The sequence below is a fragment of the Diabrotica undecimpunctata genome, chromosome 1, assembly GCF_040954645.1.
Source record: "Diabrotica undecimpunctata isolate CICGRU chromosome 1, icDiaUnde3, whole genome shotgun sequence".
NCBI lineage: Eukaryota > Metazoa > Arthropoda > Insecta > Coleoptera > Chrysomelidae > Diabrotica > Diabrotica undecimpunctata.
The window spans coordinates 187,666,248-187,689,056 of NC_092803.1; the positions used below are offsets into that span (position 1 = coordinate 187,666,248).

At 34.3% G+C, this 22,809-nt stretch overlaps 1 protein-coding gene across 2 annotated transcripts in view; it reads right to left on the reverse strand.

Annotated features, from left to right (window-relative positions):
• bdg (sodium-dependent transporter bedraggled) overlaps positions 1–22,809 on the reverse strand; it is a 270,270-nt gene that overhangs the window by 191,086 nt on the left and 56,375 nt on the right. The window contains exon 2 of one of the 2 annotated variants that reach the window (XM_072520796.1): positions 20,333–20,365. The exons of the other annotated variant lie outside the window; for it this stretch is intronic. The gene's annotated coding sequence lies outside the window, so the exon portion shown is untranslated. The remainder of the gene's footprint in view (positions 1–20,332; positions 20,366–22,809) is intronic. 2 annotated transcript variants of the gene reach the window in all.

The following is a 22,809-nucleotide window of genomic DNA, read 5'->3' on the forward strand; positions in this document are numbered from 1 at the left end:
AATGTACCAATCCATTTAATTGTTGTTGGATGTTGTTTAAGTACATTTATAAAACTACTTTAATTGCGTGTTCTGGTCAGCGCAAAATCTATAGATTCAACTTCCGGGTTTCTTGTAAGTCGAGATGATAAAGATTTCAACATGCGAAATCGAACGGTGACTCATAGCGCGAAACCAGACACGACAATGATTGGCCTTCTACAAGGTCAGTGTTTATATTTATACTCATTGGTATGGACTTACGATCTGTACACATCTACCTTTCCTTTTGGTATCAAGGATATTTGCTAAAAAAAGTTTGGTTTTCTTAAAGGCGCGTTTTTGCGTCTCGTATAATATCACGATATCGTTTCTTTGTTCGTTTAACAAAGCTGCGAAGAATATATTCCGGGCTATGGTATCGCTATTAGGAGTAATATATTTCAGCCTCTCAACTCAAGAGGTAAGCTGTTAGTCCGGTAACTGGGTACCTTTCTGTATATACAGATTGAACGAATTTAAAACGGAACATACAATTTAATATATGTCTGTTTGAACTGAATTTGAAATAGTGGACCAATATAAAACTTGGACAAAAATAAATCCATACCCGGTGATAGACATTGTATAAAATATCGTTCAACTATCTGTCTCCTTTAAAGGAAAGAGGAGCTTGCCTAATAGTCGGAGAGATAGAGCCGAAATTTTGAACTGATCAGTAATAAGACATTTCTCTTTTGGAATATATTCATTGTAACTGGGTTAAGACTTTGCCTTACAGGCGGACGCCCCTCGTGGTACAGAGGGTGGCTATACAGGGATGAAGTTGTCATTTTTTTCGGAAAAATTAACGATCGATAATATGGCTGAAAATCTGCCCAGAGTAAGATCTTGGTATAACTAGACGAAATCCCAAAGGGCGGACGCGAGAGTGGATACATAAGGGGTGGCGGACAGGGGTGAAATTGCAATTTTTTGGGGAAAAATTAACGATAAATAATATGTCCGCCATTTTCATGGCTCATTATTTAGCCCCTAAAAACTCTAAATCGAAAAGAGCGGACAGTTGGGTTGTTACAGGGGGCCATAAAACGGGATCAAATGTACCACTTGCCTGCGCATTTTAGGTCTCGGTAACAATTTTCAAACTGATTTTATTATGATATTTTTATACCGATTGATTTGAACATTTGTATGCTCACTTCTGTTACTATTCTGAAAAGCGTCAAGTAGAGTTTTCCTCAAAATTTTCCAAAAAAATTTCCGTAAATGAAAATTTTCGTAATTTTTTTAGGTAAAATCTAATTTGTAGAATCCTTTCGATTTTCTGTCAGTTATACCATGATTTTTTTCCAAAAATTTTCAAACGATTTTTTCGATAAGAAAAAAAAATTAGAAAAACTTTTCTAAAACATTTGATAAAACTCTACGTCATCGTCTGAATCTTTTATAGAATATTTTGTAGTTTTAAAATGATATTATGATAATGTTTTTTTTTTAAACTAAAGTCATATTTAAGTACTTTACAAATCACATTTTTTTCTTAAATATACCTCTGGGCAAATTTTCAGCCATATTATCGATCGTTCATTTTTCCGAAAAAAAGTGACAACTTCATTCCTGTATAGCCACCCCCTGTACCACGAGGGGCGTCCGCCTGTAAGGCAAAGTCTTAACTCAGTTACAATGAATATATTCCAATAGAGAAATGTCATATTACTGATCAGTTCAAAATTTCGGCTCTATCTCTTGGACTATAAGGAAGCGATAAGTGGTTTGACAGCGTAATAACTGCTTGTGTAGTCTAGTTTTTTCAGTGATTCTAGGCAACCTATTTGGGTGAAGTTTTGACTTGTTCTTGAAAGAATTCAGAATCCAGCAGCCCGCTGAAGTATTGGATTTTTATAATATAATTATTTGACAACCTTTTGTTGGCCAACCACCTAGAGCGGAGTTGAGCCGAAATACATTGATTTCGTATGTTCCGTTTTAAATTCGTTCAATCTGTAGAAGGGCGGATAGTTAAAAATTATTCTATCTTAAGGCCGTTCCTCGCTATTCTGGGCATAGCTAAATTCCAAAGTAAAAGTTTAAATAAAATAACGCAAAAACTATGGCAGACATTGATATAATTCTTTTTTTATATGATGTGTCTTAAAAAATTCTAGTGCACTAACTCTTTATAAATTAATAAATTGTTAAAACAATTTTTTTTCAATTTTTTTTGTTTAAAATTAACTTAAAAAAATTTAAAAAGTTACGTCACTATAGAATTTTTCGCACTTTCCTAATCTCTTTTTACTTTTAACATTAAGTGTAACACAAAGCAGCTATTTTGTTTAAACATTTTTAAAAAAGCTCGAAGCTCTGATAATAGTTATCTCTCTCGGCCACAGTCTGTCCTTGTTGTCGATATCTAGCTACCAGGTATATATCCTACACCTGTACCTACACTCTCAATAGGGTCATAAATAATATTGAAATGAAAATGAGAATTTAGTGCTTATTAAATGGACAAAGTTTATTCAGATTCAGACTACATATTGACAAACCAGAGTGTTCATAGTTTTTAAAATGGGTAGTTCACGAAGACGTTTATGTGCCCCACGAAAAAGTCGACAACAATTGGCGAAATTGTATGTAGACCAGTGATAAGTGCCTTTTATTTAATTTAATTTTTTGTTTGAATAGAAATATTTTCGGTTGATTTGTGGTATTTTCCTTCTAAATTTTTATAACTGTTTTTATAACAATACTATTGTTTTACTATTTGCTTATATAATAATAATGTATTATGTAGAAACAGCGTAGAATTTCGTCCAATCAGCCAGTACATTTTTTTTGTCAATCAGAACTCTTCTGTACATGAGCTCAGTGTAATACCCAAATATTTTGCAGTAAATAGAAGAGAAGCTCATGGACAATTTTTATAATACAGCTATGGAATTATGTTAGCTGCTGAAGAAAGTCTAGCACGAGAATGGGGTGAAGTTGATCCAAAAGATAACAAAGCTGTTATTACTGTAATAGCTGATGGTGCATGGGCACGAAGATCACATAATAAGTCTCTATTTTCGGCCAATTCTGGTGTGGCTTGCATTATAAGAAAAAAGACTTCTAATTAGCCTTCTTCGGTCCATTGCTTCTTGGTATCATCTGCCCATCTCAATTGGGGCCTTCCTCTGTTTCGTTTACATTCCCACGGTCTCCAACTTATAAGAATTTTGTTCCATCGGTCTTCTTTTTGTCTTATATTGTGTCCAGCAAATCTCCATTTCAATTTTGCAACTTCTTGTCTAATATCCCTCACTTTTGTTTTCTCTCTTATCCACTCGTTTCTCTTTTTATCCATTAGTCTTGTGTGCAATATTTATCTTTCCATTGCTCTTTGGGTTTTTATGATTTTGTCCATATTTGTTTATGTAAATGTCCACGTTTGGGAACCATAAGTGAGAACAGGGAGTACGCATTGATTGTATACTTTTGTCTTAAGATGCTGTGGATATCTTTTGTTTTTAAGAATGTAGCTTAGTTTGCCAAATGCCGCCCATGCCAGTCTAACTCGTCTTTTTATCTCTGCTATCTTGGTTTTCTTTGTTAAGTTTTATAGTTTGACCCAGATATATATAATCCTGAACTTGTTCTATTTCATCTTGTCCGATCCTCATTGTGATGTCTTCATCTGTATTTGTTTGATTTTGATCTTGCTCTAATTCATATTAGGGCCTACCTTTCCAGCTTCTACGTCCAGTTCTTTCATCATTTCAAATAATTCTTCTTTTTTATCGGTTATCAATGCGATGTCATGAGCGTACCTTAGATGGTTCAAGCGATGTCCACAAATTTGTATACCTTTTTCTTCCCATTCTAATCTTTTAAAAATATCTTCCAGAGCCTGACTGAAAAGTTTCTGATATTGTGTCACCCTGTCTCACGCCTTTATTTATTTGTATTGATTTTGTTCCTTCATATACTTTAATTGTTGTTTTTGGCTTCTTTATATATATTGGCTATTAGTTCCGTATATCTGTGGTCAATTCTGCTGTTAATCAAAGAACTTTTCACTGCCCAATGTTCGACACTGTCGAAAGCCTTTTCGATTCCGACGGATTCCTTCCAGTTGTTTGGGATTTAGATAAGAAAAAATAGTTATAACCTATTATACTATTACTCAACACGTATGTTACAAAAATTGTAACGGTATTTCGACTGCGAAGGAAAGTGCAATTGTTGTAGAAGGCTTTAAACAGAGCATACAAATGCACAACCTTAAAGCATTTTATTGCTGATGGCGACAGCAGCACGTACAAAAAAATATGTGAAGCAACTTTTTTATTGAGAAAATTGAGTGCAAAAACCATTTATTGCGAAATTTTGTCAATCTATTAAGAGAACAATCCTCAAAAAAATACAGTTCTGCGGGAAAACCTATTCCTTTGCAATCACGTGTTCGGCGATCACAAAAATTGTGCTGCTTATTTTTGTAAAAAAAAAACAAAATTTACACCAGGAAATTAATTATATTCCTGAAATGCAAGAGTGTGGTTTGTTGTTCGATATTACATCATTTAGCAATAAAGGCTTATTAAATATTATGTAACAATTTTGATAAAAAGCGCCACCAATAATAACGCCGAAAGCTTTAATTCAGTTATTGCAAAATTTGTTGGAGGTAAACGTGTAAATCACACCAAGAGATGTGGCTATCACTTAAGGTGTTTGGCGGCAGAAGTATCATATAATTCACGGGGAAATTATTTAAATAATATATTAGGTAAATCATCGTGGAAGTACCGTGAAATTTTTCACAGCGCACATTGACTGAACTGTTGATGATTGGAAGCAAGTATTGTTGTAAGACTCATTGACATTCTTCTTCTCATGGCGCCGTCTCCTTTCGAAGGTTGGCGATCCAAATGGCAATTGTAGTTTTGGAAACTGCTGCGCGAAAGATTTCTGCGGATGAGCGGTCGAACCATCTCCTCAGGTCTTTCAGCCATGAGTTCTGGCGTCTTCCTACTGATATTTTGCTCTGTACTTTTCCTTCCAGTATAACTTGAAGTAATTCATATCTTTCGCCTCTCAACACATGACCCACGTATTGCATTTTCCTCTCTTTGATTATTCTTAGTAATTCTTTTTGTTTACACATGCGACGAAGCACCTCAACATTAGTAACTCTTTGTACCCATGGAATTCTCAACATTTGTCTGTATATATACATATCAAAGGCATCTATTCTTTTTTCTATTTCAGAGTCCATTGTCCAACTTTCACAGCCATACAGTAAGACAGAAAAAACGTAACATCTGATCATTCGGATTCTAAGCTGCAGACTAAGGTCTGATCTTATAAAAAAATTGACATTATTGCGTTTAAATTACTATAACATTAAGATTTTTCACTCTAAACTTTTTAGATTTTTACATATAGAATTCGGGGAAAAACTAATTTGTGTACTTATTTTGGTTTTTTATCTTCAACGAACCCTTTTTCAAAAGATGATAGAGGTGATTTGCTGTTAAATTTTGAAGGCCAAATCAGGTTTAATTTTGCTCTATAAACTGAGCTATTAATTGTCAGTGGAAGAAGATTAACAGAACGGACAAGAGAGGACATTCCTCTTTAAAAAATCTGTGCGAATAGTTTAACATTACCAATAAGCTGTTTAGGACAGCAGCCTCGTACGCATATCGTTGACGATTGCCAACCTTCGAATCGATGACGGCTCTTAAAGAAGAAGATTACTGTAGAACCGAATTGACTTATGGGATTATGGTAAAATAGATAACCGTTGATTCCTTTTTGTATCAGAGTATTTCGATTTATAACGCAAAAGTTTCAGTCGCTCTTTATAATAAATGTTACGGTTCAATAGCCATAACACTCATTAATACATAAGTATACCGATGGATAAAGCTGCCGTCATTTTTCACACAAACGACCAATAAATTGAGACATAAAACCATTTGAAAATAACTACTAAAATTCCAGCTCTGAAACGACATAAATTTCACGAGTGTTTTAAATCAGGCTATAAAACTAGCAAATAGAGTAAATCATTGTAAAACTTAATTATTTTAAATTCAAATTTAAACAGTGTCGTCATCGTTACAAAATAAGTCTTACTGCTATATTATTGATTGTTTTTGTAGGGCGACACATTTTTTTCGTTTTTCATGTTTAGACCTTTGGTCATTGAGCCAGTTGCATAAGTAAATAGCTAATTAAGTTGATACTACACAGGGAAAAAACAGGAAAAAGACACAAATAACAAATAAAAAAACTTTAGTGCCAGTTTTTTTATTGGAACCCAACACCGTACAACAGTATCATCATCATCATCATCATCATCATCAGCCGTTTTGAGTCCACTGCTGGACATAGCAGTTGTGCTGAATGCGCTTGATGTCATCTGACCACCTTGTTGGAGGAGGTCCTCGATTACGATAAGCATCGTGTCTAGGTCTCCATTCCAGAATTTTCTTCCTCCACGTTCCATCTTTTAATCTGGCAACATGCCCCGCCCAATTCCATTTCAATGTTGTAATCCTTTGAACTGCGTCAGTAACACCAGTTTTTCTCCTAATTATTGTATTTGATACTCTGTCTCTGAGGGATATATTCAGCTTGACCTCTCCATCGCTCTCTGTGCCACTTGTATTTTATTGATTACTTTTCTGGTAAGAGCCAATGTTTCTGCTCCATACATTAGAACTGGGAGTACACATTGATCAAAGACCTTCCTTTTCAAGCACATGGGAATACCTGATATAAAAACTTCTCTTAGTTTTCCGTAAGCCACCCATGTGAGTCCTATTCTCCTGTTTAGCTCCATTGTTTGATTGTCTCTTCCTAATTTAATCTCGTGGCCCAGATATTTATAGTTATACACCTGTTCAATTTGTGTGCAGTTAGTTGAGATGTTTTTCGCCAGTACTAGGTTGGTCATATATATTATGTTTTGGAGAAATTAATTTTAAGTCCAACTCGTGTACACGAGCTCTGAAGGTCTTGAAGAAGCTGGCAGGCATGATCTACCCGGTCTGCAATAAGGACTATGTTGTCTGCAAATCTCAAGTTGTTCAGAAATTCTCCATTTATGTTGACTCCAATATTCTCCCAATTATTGTTTCTCATAGCACTCTGCAACAAAGCGGTGAATAGCTTAGGAGAGATGGTATCTCCTTGCATAATACCCCTCTCGAAGGGAAATGTATTTGTGTTGCCATAATACATTCTAACTGCAGCTGTTGCGCTATTATATATATTCCGAAGAAGATTTGTGTACCTATGATCAACACTGCACTCTGTAAGAGCTCTTAACATGGAGCTATGCTGGACTGAGTCAAGCGCTTTCTCAAAGTCTACAAATATTAATATCAATGGCTTGTTGTATTCTGTAAGTTTCTCTATTAAGGATTTTATTACTTATAGGTGGTCATTCGTTCCAAAGCCACTCCTAAATCCGGCCTGCTCTAATGGTTGGTGAAAATCCAGCTTAGGTTCCAGTCTGTTAGTAATTATTCTCATAAAGAGCTTATATAAATGAGATAACAAGCTGATAGGTCTGTAGTTTCCAATTTCCGTTACATCTCCTTTTTTGTGCAATATTATCATAATGTCACTAGTCACTATTCCATTTTTCTGGTGTAAGTCCTTCCAAGAGGCAGGCATTATAAAGGGTTTTTAAAGCTTTTATGACGCATTCGCCTCCTAATTTTAGCATTTCACTTACAATACTATCTTCTCCAGGTCATTTGCTGTTCTTCATACCTTTCAACGCTGATTCGATTTCCTCTTCGGTTATATCTGGAAGTTCCTCTGATCCTTGATTATGTATGGCTGGAATTTCCACCTCTGGAATGTGAGCATCTCGACGATATAATGTTCTATAATAGTACTCTTCAATAATTTTCATAATTTCTTGTTGTTCATATACAGCATGTCCTTGTCTATTTTTTAGCTTATAAATGTTCCTGGTTCCTGCCTTCAACTTTCGTTTTAGAACTTTAAGGCTTTTATTTCGTTCTATGGTATTAGTTGTTTATTTAGTGTTAAAATTCCTTATGACTTTCCTAACAGCTTTTTAAATGGTTTTATTTAAATTCCTCAGCTCTGCGATGTTCACTGTGTGCTTATCTTTCATTTCCCTTCTTTTTTGCATTAGGTTCCTTGTGCCTTCTGTAAGTTTTTCATTTTTCCTTGTTTGCTTAACTTGACAGTTCTTCTGTGCCTTCCTTAGAGCGTCCACCAACCTTTCATTAAGTTGTTCAATATCGGTTTTATCTGGCACGTCATTCTGAAGGTTTCTATCTATTTCTTCCTGGTATGCCCTTGTGTTAGTAATCGCAGTGAACAACATTTTTAGTCCTTGTTACCATATTTCTTCGTTCCTTCTTTACGTTCAAGACTTCTAACCATTATATGGTCACTTCCGGTTGAAAATTGATTTAATACAGTTACGTCTCGAACAACAGTTTAAGAAAGATATAACATCGTAGTAACCTGATTTTTATGGGTATTGATAAATCATGGCATTTTACTAGCTTAACCATTTTTAAATGCAGATCTTGCTTTTTCTATCACATTTGATTACTAGGGAACGGTCCCAATTTTCAACGACGTTCGTACCAAGGTAGGTGTATGTTTTTACTTTTTCTATTTGTCAACCGTTTACAGTAGTTTACACTGATTCGTCCAAATTGGTGTTCCTACTTAGAGATCACCATAGATTTTATTTTCTTAATGTTTAATACTATTCTGAAGCTATTTTCTTGTGGTATCTTAACGCAAATACTTCACAAAATTCTAATATATAAAAGAATTAAAAAATTTAAATTATTTAGATACTCAATAGCTTATTTTGTAGACACGAGGAAATCCTTGCCTTCGAATGCTTTGATTTGGTACTTCTCCACTAAAAGACCCATCATGAACAACCATCCAATACGAAATGGAGATAGTAGCTGGGCCAGAAACAATAAACAAAAAGCAAAATGTTTTGCAGAACCTTTAAAAAACACATTCCAACCAAACGACGGAGATGACCTCGAGGAACTAACTGATATTTATCAAGACCAAATGAAAATTAAACTTGTTACTCCTAAAGAAGTCCAAACGGAGATTAATGAAAATATTAGTAGTAGAAAATCGCCTAGAACGACATGGTACCAGGTGAAATAAAGGCGGCAGTTCAAGACATAATTCGAGTAAAACAAGACATAATTGTTTAACGAGATTTTTCATATGTTTAGGAAAAAATATTTAACATTTTATTGCAAATATTTTCCACTTTTACAGTTTTATATATGTTGTTATTAAAAAAATTTTCTGTTTCTTACCGGTAACTTTATTATAAGCCGAAACATATTTTTTTCCTATTGGGACAAAACTGTAAATTCAAATAGTTTTTTTGAGTTTTTTCAAAAACGAAAACATGAAGTTTGCTTAAAAGTTGTCAAAATACTTCTAGTCATCACATATACCTTCTCAAATTTTTTCAAATTTTTTGAATTTGGAGTTTGTCTTTTGGGGGGTGCAGATCAACCTTAAACAGCTTCCAAAAATTACTCACTTATCACAATTTACTATAGTGAAACTTATTCGCTTAATAAATGCATCATTCAGTGTTAAGCTTTTGCCGATTTACTGGAAAGTGGAAAAGGTCATATTGATTGCAAATCCAGATAAACCACAAAAAGTTTCATCGTCCATGATCTGTAGACAGAGACCTGTATCTCTGTTGCCTACACTATCGAAACTATTTAAAAAACTATTGCTAAAAAGATTAAAACCAATGATACACGAAGGCAACCTCAGACCACCTCATCAGTTTGGTTTCAGGGAAAGTTTGTTCAGCTGTCTCTCTGGATGCAGATTAAGCTTTCGATAGAGTATGGGATAAAGCCCTCATTCTCAAACTAAAAAGGGTACTACCAAAACAATACTCTCATTTATAGGAATCTTATATTTTAAACAGCTTCTTCAGAGTCCAGTAGGGGGAGGCCTATTCTGGGCTGAAAGAAATCAAAGCAGGGGTACCGCGAAGTAGTTTACTGGAACCGATACCCTACCTATTATATACTAATTATATTCAAGACTTTACCTGGGGTTACATTTGGATAAGAGTATGCGTTGGAAAGTTAGCATTAAAAAGAAGAGAAAAGAACTCAACATAAAATTTAAAAAGATGAACTGGATGCTTGGAAGAAAATCTGAACTATCCATTGATAACAAACTACTGATTTACAAACAAATCCTAGGGCCAGTATGAACGTATGGCACACAGCTCTGGGTATGCGCCAGTAAAAATATCATTGAAACCATACAGAGGTTTCAGAATAGGGTACTAAGGAGCAGCGTTGATGCTCCATGGTACATAAAAAACAGCTGACGCCACCGAGATCTAAAGATGAAGACAGTAGAACAAATAATTGCCAAATGTGCCAGCAGATATGAACAAGGTCTACTTCAAGATGTGAATACCGAGGCTATCCAGCTCCTCGACAACACAGATAAAAAAGGAAGGCTTAAGAGGACAAAACCGCTTGAGTCAGTTAGTGTAAAAGCAAAGCATTGTGCGAGCTTAATCTATGTACAGTGTAAATATTACTGTAAGTATCTATAGAAACACCACTGAATGAAATTATAGTATGTACTAAAATTGACAAGTGTAACAATTTAGGTTAGATATATAGACAAATGGATTCAATGAGGTGACTTTTGGCCTATTCCACTGCGACCTTTACAGATATAAGTGGATCTCTAATTCTTGATTACATTTTCTAGTCTATCCCAACAACTTAGGTTAGAATATAACTGATGACTCATCTTCTTTACCAGATTGTAGTACAAAGTATCCTCGGCTTGTTGGTATAATAAAAAAAAATTAAAACGTTGTTTCATTCGCTTGGAATTATGCTGTTATATAAAGATAAGTTGAATAGACTAAATTTTTTCGAGGACAACTTCTCTTCCAACTTAAATAGCCTCCACTACTATACCATCTTTCCCATGTTTCATCTTTTATTCATAAAAAATTTCAAAAAACTCTTAACTTTTTTTTAAACTATAAGATACTTGAAGGCATTTCGAAAAATGGATGTTTTCGTTGTCACGCAGGGCCATTTAAAAATGGCTTTTTTTAAAAAATGAGGATAAGCAATTTAGAATTTTGAAAAATTATTGGACCGATCACGCCAATCTTTCGTACAATCGTTTAAAAGATTTAAACAACTTCGAAGTTGGGAAAGTTTCGTTTGATTTCGTAATTGTTAATTCACTTTTTTGTTTATGGAACTATTCTAATTCACAAAGTCTTCCTTTAAAAGATAGCATTTGGATTATTTCATTTCTAAAACATGTTTACGCACCCAATTTTGAATGACTCATCAGATGAGAAGCCCTTTTGAATAAATTTTCTTTTCAACTTTTCAACAAACAAATTACGCCCAGTATTATTGTTTTAGTTTCAAAATGGTTTTATGCTTGGAATATTATTATTCTAAGACCTTTACAAAGATAAATTCTTTTAGTTTTTTAACAGATTTTAAACAGTCCGATGTATACACAGTTATTTTATTTGTTTATATTTCTATACAAAGGCTTGTATTTATAATAAATAAGATATATATTCCATATAAATACAATATTATGATGTTGACATGCGGAATAAATAATGGATGGGTATTTTACGAAAACAATCAACTGTCGTATCTATTGTCATCACTCATCTACATATTGTTGTTATTGTTTATTTTCGCATTACAACACAAGACACATAAAGGAGCGATAACGTGGTATTACAATGGTATTACATTTGCAGCGATCAGTAGCGCATCACTTCTACAATTTCTTTGGGTTACTTTCTGAAATTGAGAATAAATTGATTATAAAGACATTGTGTTAGATGACACTACGCTACGGCTAACGCAGTTATGGAATGAGTGACTGTCGATATTATTGATCAATAGAAATGTGTTACCTGTGGTTTAGGAATCAGCTCAGAAGGTGACGAAATAAAGGATTTGGTCAACGGGAAATTTGACATTAGGATTAGTCAGACAATGGAAAACAAACAATTATATTCCCTTGAGCACATTATATCTATTCTTCGTTCACAAATTGTTGAGAGCACGACATGTGCCTCAAACTCATAAAACGGGCGTAAATGATAGGCGTTCCTAAGGTGTTTATTCATTAAATAATAATATAATGTTTTAATACTGCTATATATAATATTGATAATATTTTAATACTAATATATTTAGCAAAAAAACAATTAAAACTTTCACGACTAATGTTTGTTATTATATTATATTAATAAAAATAAGAATTTAACCATTAACAATTTTGTAAATAAGAATACCTTATCTCTTTGGATATTTCAGTACTAATCTTCGCGTTTAATCACTTTACTAGAAAACCTGGAATTCATATCCGAAGGTACTATTCGTTGCAAGATAATTAGGATGGAATTCCCCAGATTTTTAATAATATAATTATATTCGAAACTTAACTTAAAAGGGTGAAGTTATTACGAACGAAAACAATTTTTTTGTTTAGTACGTTTTTAATCGCATGTAATTTACGGCTCGTCGGTGATTGCGCTTCTACGGCAATAATTAGCGTCTCGAATATTTCTTTTGCGAATTATATGCATTGCATGAGTGATTTTTTATTCCATATACCTACGAACATATACGTACCTTTCGCTCGTGCTCGTTTTGTTGGATTGTTTGTGATGGCTTCATCATCAAGTTTTACACCGGTACTGTTGCGTACAGTCAGTAAGTCTTTCTATTCACCAGAGAGAAGACTCTCTGTAAAGAGAGGGAAAAAGCCTATTGAAATTGATGAATTTGACAAAAATGGTATTCGAAGGAAAATTCATGGATTTTTTTTCAAAAAAGAAATACCAAACCTAAACAAAATTTTACAAGAAGTTAGAGGCGACCCGGATTTGCCTCATATCGGACGAACTAAATTGTGGCAAGTTTTAAAAGAATTAAATTTCCGGTGGGAGAAATCAGACCAAAAATCACTTTTGATTGACCAGGAGGAGAAGATGATGTTGGAGAAGAAATGATCTAAGATCTATACGAAAATTCCGGGCTGAAGGAAGGCCCATCTTCTACCAGGATGAAACGTGGGTAAACTCAGGTCATACTCTAAAAAAAATTTGGTCAGATAAAAATATATTAAGCTCCAGGCAAGCCTTTATGGAAGGTTGGTCTACTGGTATCTCCCCACCTTCTGGTAAAGGCAGTAGATTAATAATTTCTCACATTGGCAGTGAAAAAGGATTTGTTAAGCATGGTTTGTTGGAATTTCAGTCCAAAAGCACAAAATACTATCACGAGAAGATGACAGCTGATGTTTTCGAAGAGTATTTTGAGCAGATGATTAAACACATACCACCAAATTCAATTATAGTATTAGATAATGCACCTTATCATTCACGACTAGTAGAAAGACTTCCAACGAATGTGTGGAAGAAACAGGATATTCTTGACTGGCTGCGGAATAAGTATCTACCTTATGAAGATGGAATGGTAAAAGCAGAACTTTTAAAAATTTCCCGGCAACACAAATCTAAGTTCAAGAAATACGTAGTTGACAAAATGGCGAAAAGGCGAAACATCACAGTTTTTAGACTTCCGCCTTACCACTGCGAAATAAATCCAATTGAACTCATTTGGGCACAAATGAAAAGTTATGTGGCTAGAAAAAATATGTCATATAAAATACAAGCTGTACGTGAATTGTTATACGAGTCTTTACAACATATTACAAAACAAAACTGAAAATATGCAGTAAGACATGTAATAGAAGAAGAACAAAAAATGTGGGATCTTGATAACATAATTGATGCGACCGTAGAGACACAACCGCTAATTATTAACCCTCAAGACGACTCGGATTCCGAAGTTGATCCTATTTATTTTGAATTTGAATAGTTTTCTAATCGTAATTATATAAGGTAGGTAATAGTAGTTGTAATCGTAGGGTATTAAAGGGGAAAGGCGCAAAATGTCGCCTTTCAAAATGTTCAATGTGTTTTCAATGTATCCATTTTTTTTTCAAATCCTGAGAAAACTAAAAAGCATTTTTGAAAAATTTAAAAGCAGAATGAAATATTTATTAGAATAAATAAAAAGTTTCTTGTGCATGCAATATTTTCAATTAAAAATTATACTATATTTTCTCTTTTATTTTCACCCCTGTTACATAACATATTAAAATAGTATAACAATAATAAACATTGTAGAAGTTTTCAGGGACTTTCTGCCCTAAGTAATAATGTAATCTTTCATTCTGCGTTTAAATTTTTCAAAATATTTATTAGTTTTCTCCGGATTCGAAAATAATGGATACATTTAAAACACATTGGAAATTTTGCCAGGCGACATTTGGCGCCTTTCCTTAAAAAATACAATTTACGTAATTACAATTTAAAAAATATATTTATTTAATTCAAATAATTTTTTCAATCATATACTCTACGCCACTGGTCGGTCATCTCTAACCATTCAAAATACCACCGTAATAGGATTAAAAGGTATTGTATTCCTTCAGATATAAGGTGGGTTAGTCGAAAACATCTTAAACCGTCAGTTTTAGGTTGATTTTTACTATTATATCGTATTACCTATCCTCTCTGTATTTTAGTTTTCTAATTAGGGTTAAACTTGTAGTGAGCTATCAACGAATTGTGAACCGACTATAAAAGTCAGAAAACAGAAAATGCTACGCCCTATGATCCGGCTGAGAAGGAGTGCTATTACGGTTCCGGGACCACAAACCTGAGAATATGAGCGACCAGTGGGTATCCAATTCAAACAGTGGGTATCCATGATTAAAAGAGATCGTCTAAACCTTATAAATCATATATACCTACAGAGCTGTGCGAATTGATGGAACCATAGGCTGTTTAATGAAAAAACAGTTTATTTAGAAAAAAATTATATTTACTATAAAGGTAAATTTACATAATTTAGTAGGAAATATGTCCCCCTTTGGCTGCAATTACTACTTATACCCGTTTTGGCATAGATTATACGAGCTTCTGACAGTTCCCAGATATGCTTTGATAAAACCAAACCTGAAGGACCGCTTCTATCATTTTTATTTTTGTAGTACAGTCGATATTGCGCAGTCTAACTTTGCAAATGGTCCATAAATTTTCAATGGAGTTGAGGTCTTGCTAATTACCGGACCAATCTAAAACGTTAATCTTCTTATTTTTATTAGTTTTTATTAGAGTATTTTTTGGTCCACAATAGCCGTTGTTTCTTCATTCGTTCAGTCAGAAGCTGTTTTTTCTGTGGACATATTGCCCTTCTATCATTCTCCAAAAGTCTTTACACCGAAGAGTTGAGTCATGAATCACCATACCTCATGCTGCTAGATCTTGTTGGAGCTCTTGGCTTGTTTTTCTTGGGTCCAAAGTAAACATTTTTCATCTGCTGGTGTCGTTTTTCTCTTTCTTCAGCATTTTCGTAACCTTTTCACATCCATTGATCCCGTTTCTCGTTTACGCTTAAAAATCTTGCTTACTAATCCTTGACTCACTCCACACGTTCTTGCGATTTCTCTTTGTGACATAGAAGTGTGTTCACTTAACGTGATAATCTTTTCACACTTCCCAGGCGTAATATTCGTGGTAGAATTAAACGAAACAAACTCACGAATTACCGAAAACAACAATAAATACTACAAAACAACACAAATTTAGTGGAAATGTCCTAAAACACCGTCAAATAAAAGGCAGAGAGAAATGTTGACAGTTGAAAAATGTCACAAAGATTCCATTAATACGCACAATAGGTACTGTATGAGCCTGGAATGTATGCAAGGTATTTTTCAATCTGAAACATTACATATCTTTGAAAAACAGAATACATTGGAAGAATGCGGCCACCTCTCCACAGCAGTTGACCACACAGTATATATACTAGGAGTTAATGAAATTGGCAGAAGTGGAGGGACATTTCTGGCTAACAAAAGATACAAAAAGTACGTATAAAGCTATGAGCCCATCAACGATTCTTCTTCTCATTGCGCCGTCTCCTTTCGAAGGTTGGCGATCCAAATGGCAATTGTAGTTTTGGAAACTGCTGCGCGAAAGATCTCTGCGGATGAGCGGTCGAACCATCTCCTCAGGTCTTTCAGCCACGAGTTCTGGCGTCTTCCTACTGATCTTTTGCCCTGTACTTTTCCTTCCAGTATAACTTGAAGTAATTCATATCTTTCGCCTCTCAGCACATGACCCAAGTATTGCATTTTCCTCTCTTTGATTATTCTTAGTAATTCTTTTTGTTTACACATGCGACGAAGTACCTCAACATTAGTAACTCTTTGTACCCATGGAATCCTCAACATTCGTCTGTATATATACATCTCAAAGGCATCTATTCTTTTTTCTACTTCGGAGTCCATTGTCCAACTTTCACAGCCATACAGTAAGACAGAAAAAACGTAACATCTGATCATTCGGATTCTAAGCTGTAGACTAAGGTCTGATCTTGTAAAAAATGTTTTAATGCTCATGAATGTTTTCCTTGCTTGTTCGATTCTTGACAGGATTTCGTTTTTTGGATTACACTGACTATTGATATTTGTTCCCAAATATTTTATGGAATTTACCTGTTCTATTATTTGACCCTTGGCATACACCTGTACGTTTATTGGTGTCTTTGAAAATACTAAAGTTTTAGTTTTGGAAACGTTTAGATGTAAACCGAACATTTCGCTGTGGTGAACTACCGCATTTATTATATTTTGTAGTTCTTGTGCGTTGCTTGCTATTAAGACGGTATCATCAGCATATCTGATGTTGTCTATTCTGATTCCGTTAATCTTAATTCCGCCTTGGACCTCGTCTAATGCTTCTCTGAATATAGACTCCGAATACAAATTAAAGAGTAGCGGTGATAAGACGCAACCCTGTCTCACTCATCGTCGGATTTGTATGTCTTCGGATGTTGTGTGCTCTATTTCAATTGTTGCCGTTTGGTGCCAGTATAGTTCTGAGATAATTCGCAAGTCTTGTTCGTCAACTCCAGTTGTTCTCAGAATTTCGATCATCTTTTGATGGTTAACGCAGTCAAATGCTTTTCGGTAGTCAATAAAACATGCATATACATCCACATTCATGTCTCTGCTTCGTTGCGTTAACACATTTAAAGCAAAAAGAGCCTCTCGTGTTCCCAATCCGTTTCAAAATCCGAATTGAGTGTCACTCATCTGGAACTCGCACTTCTTGTAAATTCGTGTATGGATAATTCTGAGAAAAGTTTTAAGGACATGAGACAGCAAGCTTAATATTCGATAATCATCGCATTGTGAGGAATTCGATTTTTTTGGTAATGCTACGAATGTTGATTTTAGCCAGTCTGTTGGTATTTCACCTGTGTCATATATCTTATTGAATAGTGCTGTTATTAAATCTAGGCTTTTACTTTCGTTATCTGCAATTAGTTTAAGTATTTCGACATTGATATTGTCTGGACCGGTGGCTTTTCCATCTTTCTGAGATTTTACTGCATGAATCACTTCTTCTTTGGTTATTTCTGGGCCTTTTTCATTTATTCGATTATCTGTGGATGGTGGAGAACAAGGTCTATCGTCGTCAAAAAGAGTTTGTATGTATTCTTTCCATCTCTCTAGTTTGTCTTCTGTACCCATAATTATTTCGTTATTATCATTTTTTAATATTGTTGCTTGTCTCTTTTTGTGTCTACGTGTCATTTCTTTTACTTTTTTATGAATATTAAAGGTGTCGTATTTTTCCTGAAGTTGTTCGATTTCTAGGCATTTTGTTGACATCCAGTTTTCTTTCGCCTCCCTGCACTTTTTTCTAATGATTTTGTTGATTCGCTTGTATTCTATTGGGCTTGTTTTATGTTTTCGTCTTACGTCCATGAGGTCCATGATCTCTTGCGTTATCCATTCTTGTTTTTTGTTGTGTTTTATGAACCCGATGTCTTCTTCTTGTATCTTTGTTATTTTTGTTTTTAGAGCAGTCCATGTTACTTCAATGTCTGTCTGTACCAAGTTTTCGATCGTTTTTATTTCTTCCTCAAGCTTGATACTTATTTCTTTTTTTTGTTCAGGGTCAATCAACGATTGTATTATCAAAATATCATTTAACTCCAGACTCTCCAAACTACATACTGTTAGTAAGTATACGTGCTAACTACATGCCTACTACATGCTTATGATGAGCTGGAAGTGAAAAATCAACAACCAGAAATTGTCATCTCCAACATGCCATTAAAGGATATATTAATAAATAATTATAGAATCTCTATATCTAATTTTTCAATCTAGAAATCAATATCAGAGATTTACAAAAACTAGATAGGTTGTATACTATCCAGAACATTATACGGCTCCATCCATAAGCAGCTTAAACTCTGCCTTGCCATAAACCTAAAGATCAAACCAGTGAACACCCAAAAGTTTCCCAAAAATACTGCATGCCACTAGACCATCACCAGTTGAAAGTGGATTGTATCTAGTGTAAGTGAAACTACAAAACTATTGGCCTAATAGACCCTCAACGAAGCAAATAGCAAAAGGAATAGGAATAGTGTAACGAATATTTTGCCTACCACATAGGGTATAATTATAGGGGTTTGAAAATTGGGACAGAAGTTACTGAGGTAGAGATAGGGGCAAGCAAAATTAACGATACTTGTGCGAACGGCACTCAGGACTTATTTGGAGAGTTGAGTCGTGGATAAGTCAACGGCAAGGGGGTTGGATTGGGGCAACTACAAAAATATGAAACAAAGGGGTACTTACATGAATCTCCTGGAACAAACAGATAAACAAAACACAAGAGTTCCCTCTAGCTATTTGAAATGGGACGCCGCTTCAAGAAAACTTCCTGCCGGAGGAAAGAAAGATTCTTCTGTCATGTCATCCGTTTACAAACTTTGTTTTACAAGTGGCAGTTGCTGAATTGCACTAAAGTTCTTTAGATGATTTCTGGGATCGGAAACTGGACCTAGTGGTTCTAAACTGGATCTAAAATTTCTGGGGTAGAACTGGGGTTAAACTCTCTGCCACACGAACAAAAGGACTGCTTCTATGGTCTGGAACGACGACCACGGACAAATAAAGTGAGGTTGAAATGAACGGCACTGGATAGACTTCAGACTGGGCTTCTTAAAAACTCAACAATGGAACATGTTGTTATCCTTCAAATTTGTTGTACTCGCCGTATTACAAATATCTCATATGAGAGACGGCTTACAAACAAACAAAACAGTGATTACCCCTATTAGAGTTGACACATTACTTTGGGTGTACATCACTTATACTTCGACAAATTTGCAGGGTTTTTCGCAAAACTACATAACGACCGTTCTCTTTGACCGAATGTTTCAATCTGCCTTGAATTCCCCTCGACCTCAATCTAATACCGGCAAGTGCTACCGTTTCCCTTACCTCTTCACTGGTTCTTGTCATAAAAAAAACCAAAATTCTTGTTTTAAACAAGCCTTAAAACTATCTCGCAAAGCGACCTTAAAACAAACTACTCTTAAATTTGTAGAAATAACACGTATTATATTGATAATTTTAACGTCCTAGTTATAACTGGAATTTGGAAATCTTTTTTTTTTACCTCACAATGTAAACAGAGAATTGAGTGATTTGAATTTAAATAAAGACAACAAGATTTATATATAGCCCAGAAGTTATTAGAAAATTTTTATACTCGCATATTGATATTTTAAGTAATTTCAACATGCTACAATAGGAACAAAAACAAGAATACTATTGGTCTGCTAATAGTTTTGTAGACCCTGATTTTCGATCTCCAGTGTGTGTTTTTGAAGCGGAACATACGGGCGAGTGAAAAATAAGCTTGGTTTCCCTTTTCTATTATGCTTTGAATTTCTGGTTCCTCTGTTTCATCCGTGCTTAATGCAACATCCAGATATGTGAAACTTTCTACAGTTTCAATATCGTCCTCTAATTCAACTGTGCGTCTGTTTCCCCTAGCTCTTGCCTGTGTTAACTTTTTGTCTTTTGAATATTTATTTATAGTCCGGTCTCTTTTGCTCTGGTCCGCTCTCTGTTTTTAATTGTGAATATATTTCTGCCGCCTCCTCCGTTCTGCGACATCTAATGCTGATATCATCGGCATATGCGGCAATATGTATTGATTTATTTGTTAGGAGATTCTATAACAAAATCTATCTTTTGTTCAATTTGTATTTTTATCCTCTCCCGATACTCATCCTATAATCGCGAATATTTGATAAAGCAGTACGCTTTAAGTTCCGAACGTGTATCAAAGTTTACAGTGATTTAAAGATAAGAAAAAAATACTTACATTAACCCGAAAGTGACAGGCACTGCGATCGAACTGAAACAAAAAAATGTATATAAATATATAAGGAAGGCGAAAAATTGCATTTTGCAAGGTAAAATTGAAGGAAAAAGGGCCCCAGGACGAAGAAGAATATCCTGGCTTGCTAACCTGAGAGCATGGTATAGAAAGACCTCAACACAGCTATTTCGTATAGCAACCAACAAAGTCATCATAGCCATGATGATCGCCAACGTTCGGAACGGACAGGCACCCTAAGAACAAGGAGCTGCCTAGCTGGTCTGGAATTATTTTTGGTCACAGGTGGGTAGCAGAAGTTAAGTTTTTAATCAGTTTCCAAGCGTTGCGTTTTATGCCGAGGTCGTTCAATAGTCTGATTCGTTTTTTCTATTCAGTCCTCGCCCAGGTCTAACAGGTTCTTCGCCAACGTGGATGGTATCATTAGAGAATGGATCTACCTCATACTTAGCCTGGTATTCCTTGGACTACTTCTAACTACTAGTTAAATAAAACGAACTGAATGCGACAGCTTCGAGATATGTGTCTTTATTACAGGATCTCTTAATATTGTTCTGAAGCTATTTTCTTGTGGCATTTTAAAGTAATTATTATTTTATTGGGAATAAGCCACAATTTAAGGTTAAAATAAGTTTATTGGCGTTTAAATTTCCACTTCAGAAATCGTTCGCAAAATACAAACATTAATGATTATTTATAATTTTGTTTTTTTTAACATATTCATTTATTATATAATTTTATATACAGAATAAATTTAATTAGAATGGATTAACCCCTCCTATAATATTAACAACCCTTCCCTTATAGGTTTTGGAAATATCATTATTGTTTGTATTTTGAGAACGATTTCCGAATTTTTTTTTTCTGAAAAATGGCTTTGGCAGAGCCAATTAGCCAGACTTATTAATTTGTGTTTATTTTTAAAATCGACTGAATTTTTAAGTATTATTGATTGCAGATTCATAGTCAAATGTTAGTACTACATATACCTAATATTTTTTTTTGTTTTTTTTTTAATTAATTTTTTTGTTTTTTGTTCTTTTCCTATTTTATTATTTCTTTTATGTTTTTTTTACTTTGTGGTATACTTTTTTTTTGTTTTTTTTTTTTCAAATCATATTAACAGATTATGCCTATATACTATTTACAACTTATATTTTAACATGTTTGTAAATGCAATGAAGAATTTCCATATTATTTGAAAATATTAAAAGATTAAGGTTTGTTGGAAAACAACACTTAGAATTTATTAATTCCTTATAAAGTTTGTTTATATTAACAACTTGTAAATCACATTCTAATATAATATGTGTTAGATCGCCTATTTTACCACAAGTACAATTGGGAGTATTTGATAAGCCGATTCCATGCATGTAAGATGGAGTAAGAGAATGATTTGCTCTCAGCTGATTAATGGTCTTTATAAAATGTCGATTAGATTCTGTGTAGAACCATCTTATTGAGGGTATCCTAGTGTTACAATGATAAAAGTTTAAGCCAGTCTTACATTCTCTGTAATGTAAATGCCAATTATTTTTAAGTTTTTGTCTACTAACGGTGTCAATATCTGTCGCTGGAATTAAATTTCTGTTTACTTTTTCTCCAAGCATATATGCTGATTTAGCCAAATTGTCAATGATCTCATTGCCTTTTATTCCCGAATGGCCCTTGATCCATGTAATTATTACATTTAATCCTAATTGTATAGTTTCATAAAGAATTTTAAGAATTTTCAGTTCAATGTGGTTTATGTGTTTGAATGTTTGAATGTTGTTAAATCTGTCGACCACGCTTTTACTGTCAGTAAATATAACATAGTTGCTAGTAGGATTCAGTACTACATACTGAAGAGCAAACATTATTGCCATCATTTCTGCTGTGTATATTGAGCATTCACTGGGTAAGCTATACTGGTGATGGTAATTTTTATTTTCGTGGAACATTGCACAGCCCGTTCCATTTGCATCTTTTGACCCATCAGTAAAAATGTACTGATAATTTGTCCATTTTTCTTTAATAATTATATTAAACATATTTGGGAGTAAATGTGAGTTTAAGTAACATATCCTAACCTTTCTAGAAAATAGTGTTTTTGCCATTTCACCGTAGTAGGGCGGAATTTGGCTTTTATAGAGAATATCGTTATATTTTACCGTACTTAGATAGCTTTCTACCAAAGATATAGACTTTTTAGTTCTCCAGTACCTATGGGTGAGGTCTAAAACTGATAGCTCATTAAGATCTTAAAGGTATTTACAATTTTTGGACATAATTCGGACTGTGAATTTGTCGCTAAGGAATTGGCGGCGTAAATGCAATGGAGGTTCCACCGCTTCATTTTCCATTATTTGGACTGGAGTGGATTTTAAATAACCTAGGCATAATCTCAGGCATTTATTTTTTTGAATTTCAAGTTTGTTTAGATGTGTATTGGACGCTGATCCAAATAAATGACAGTTATA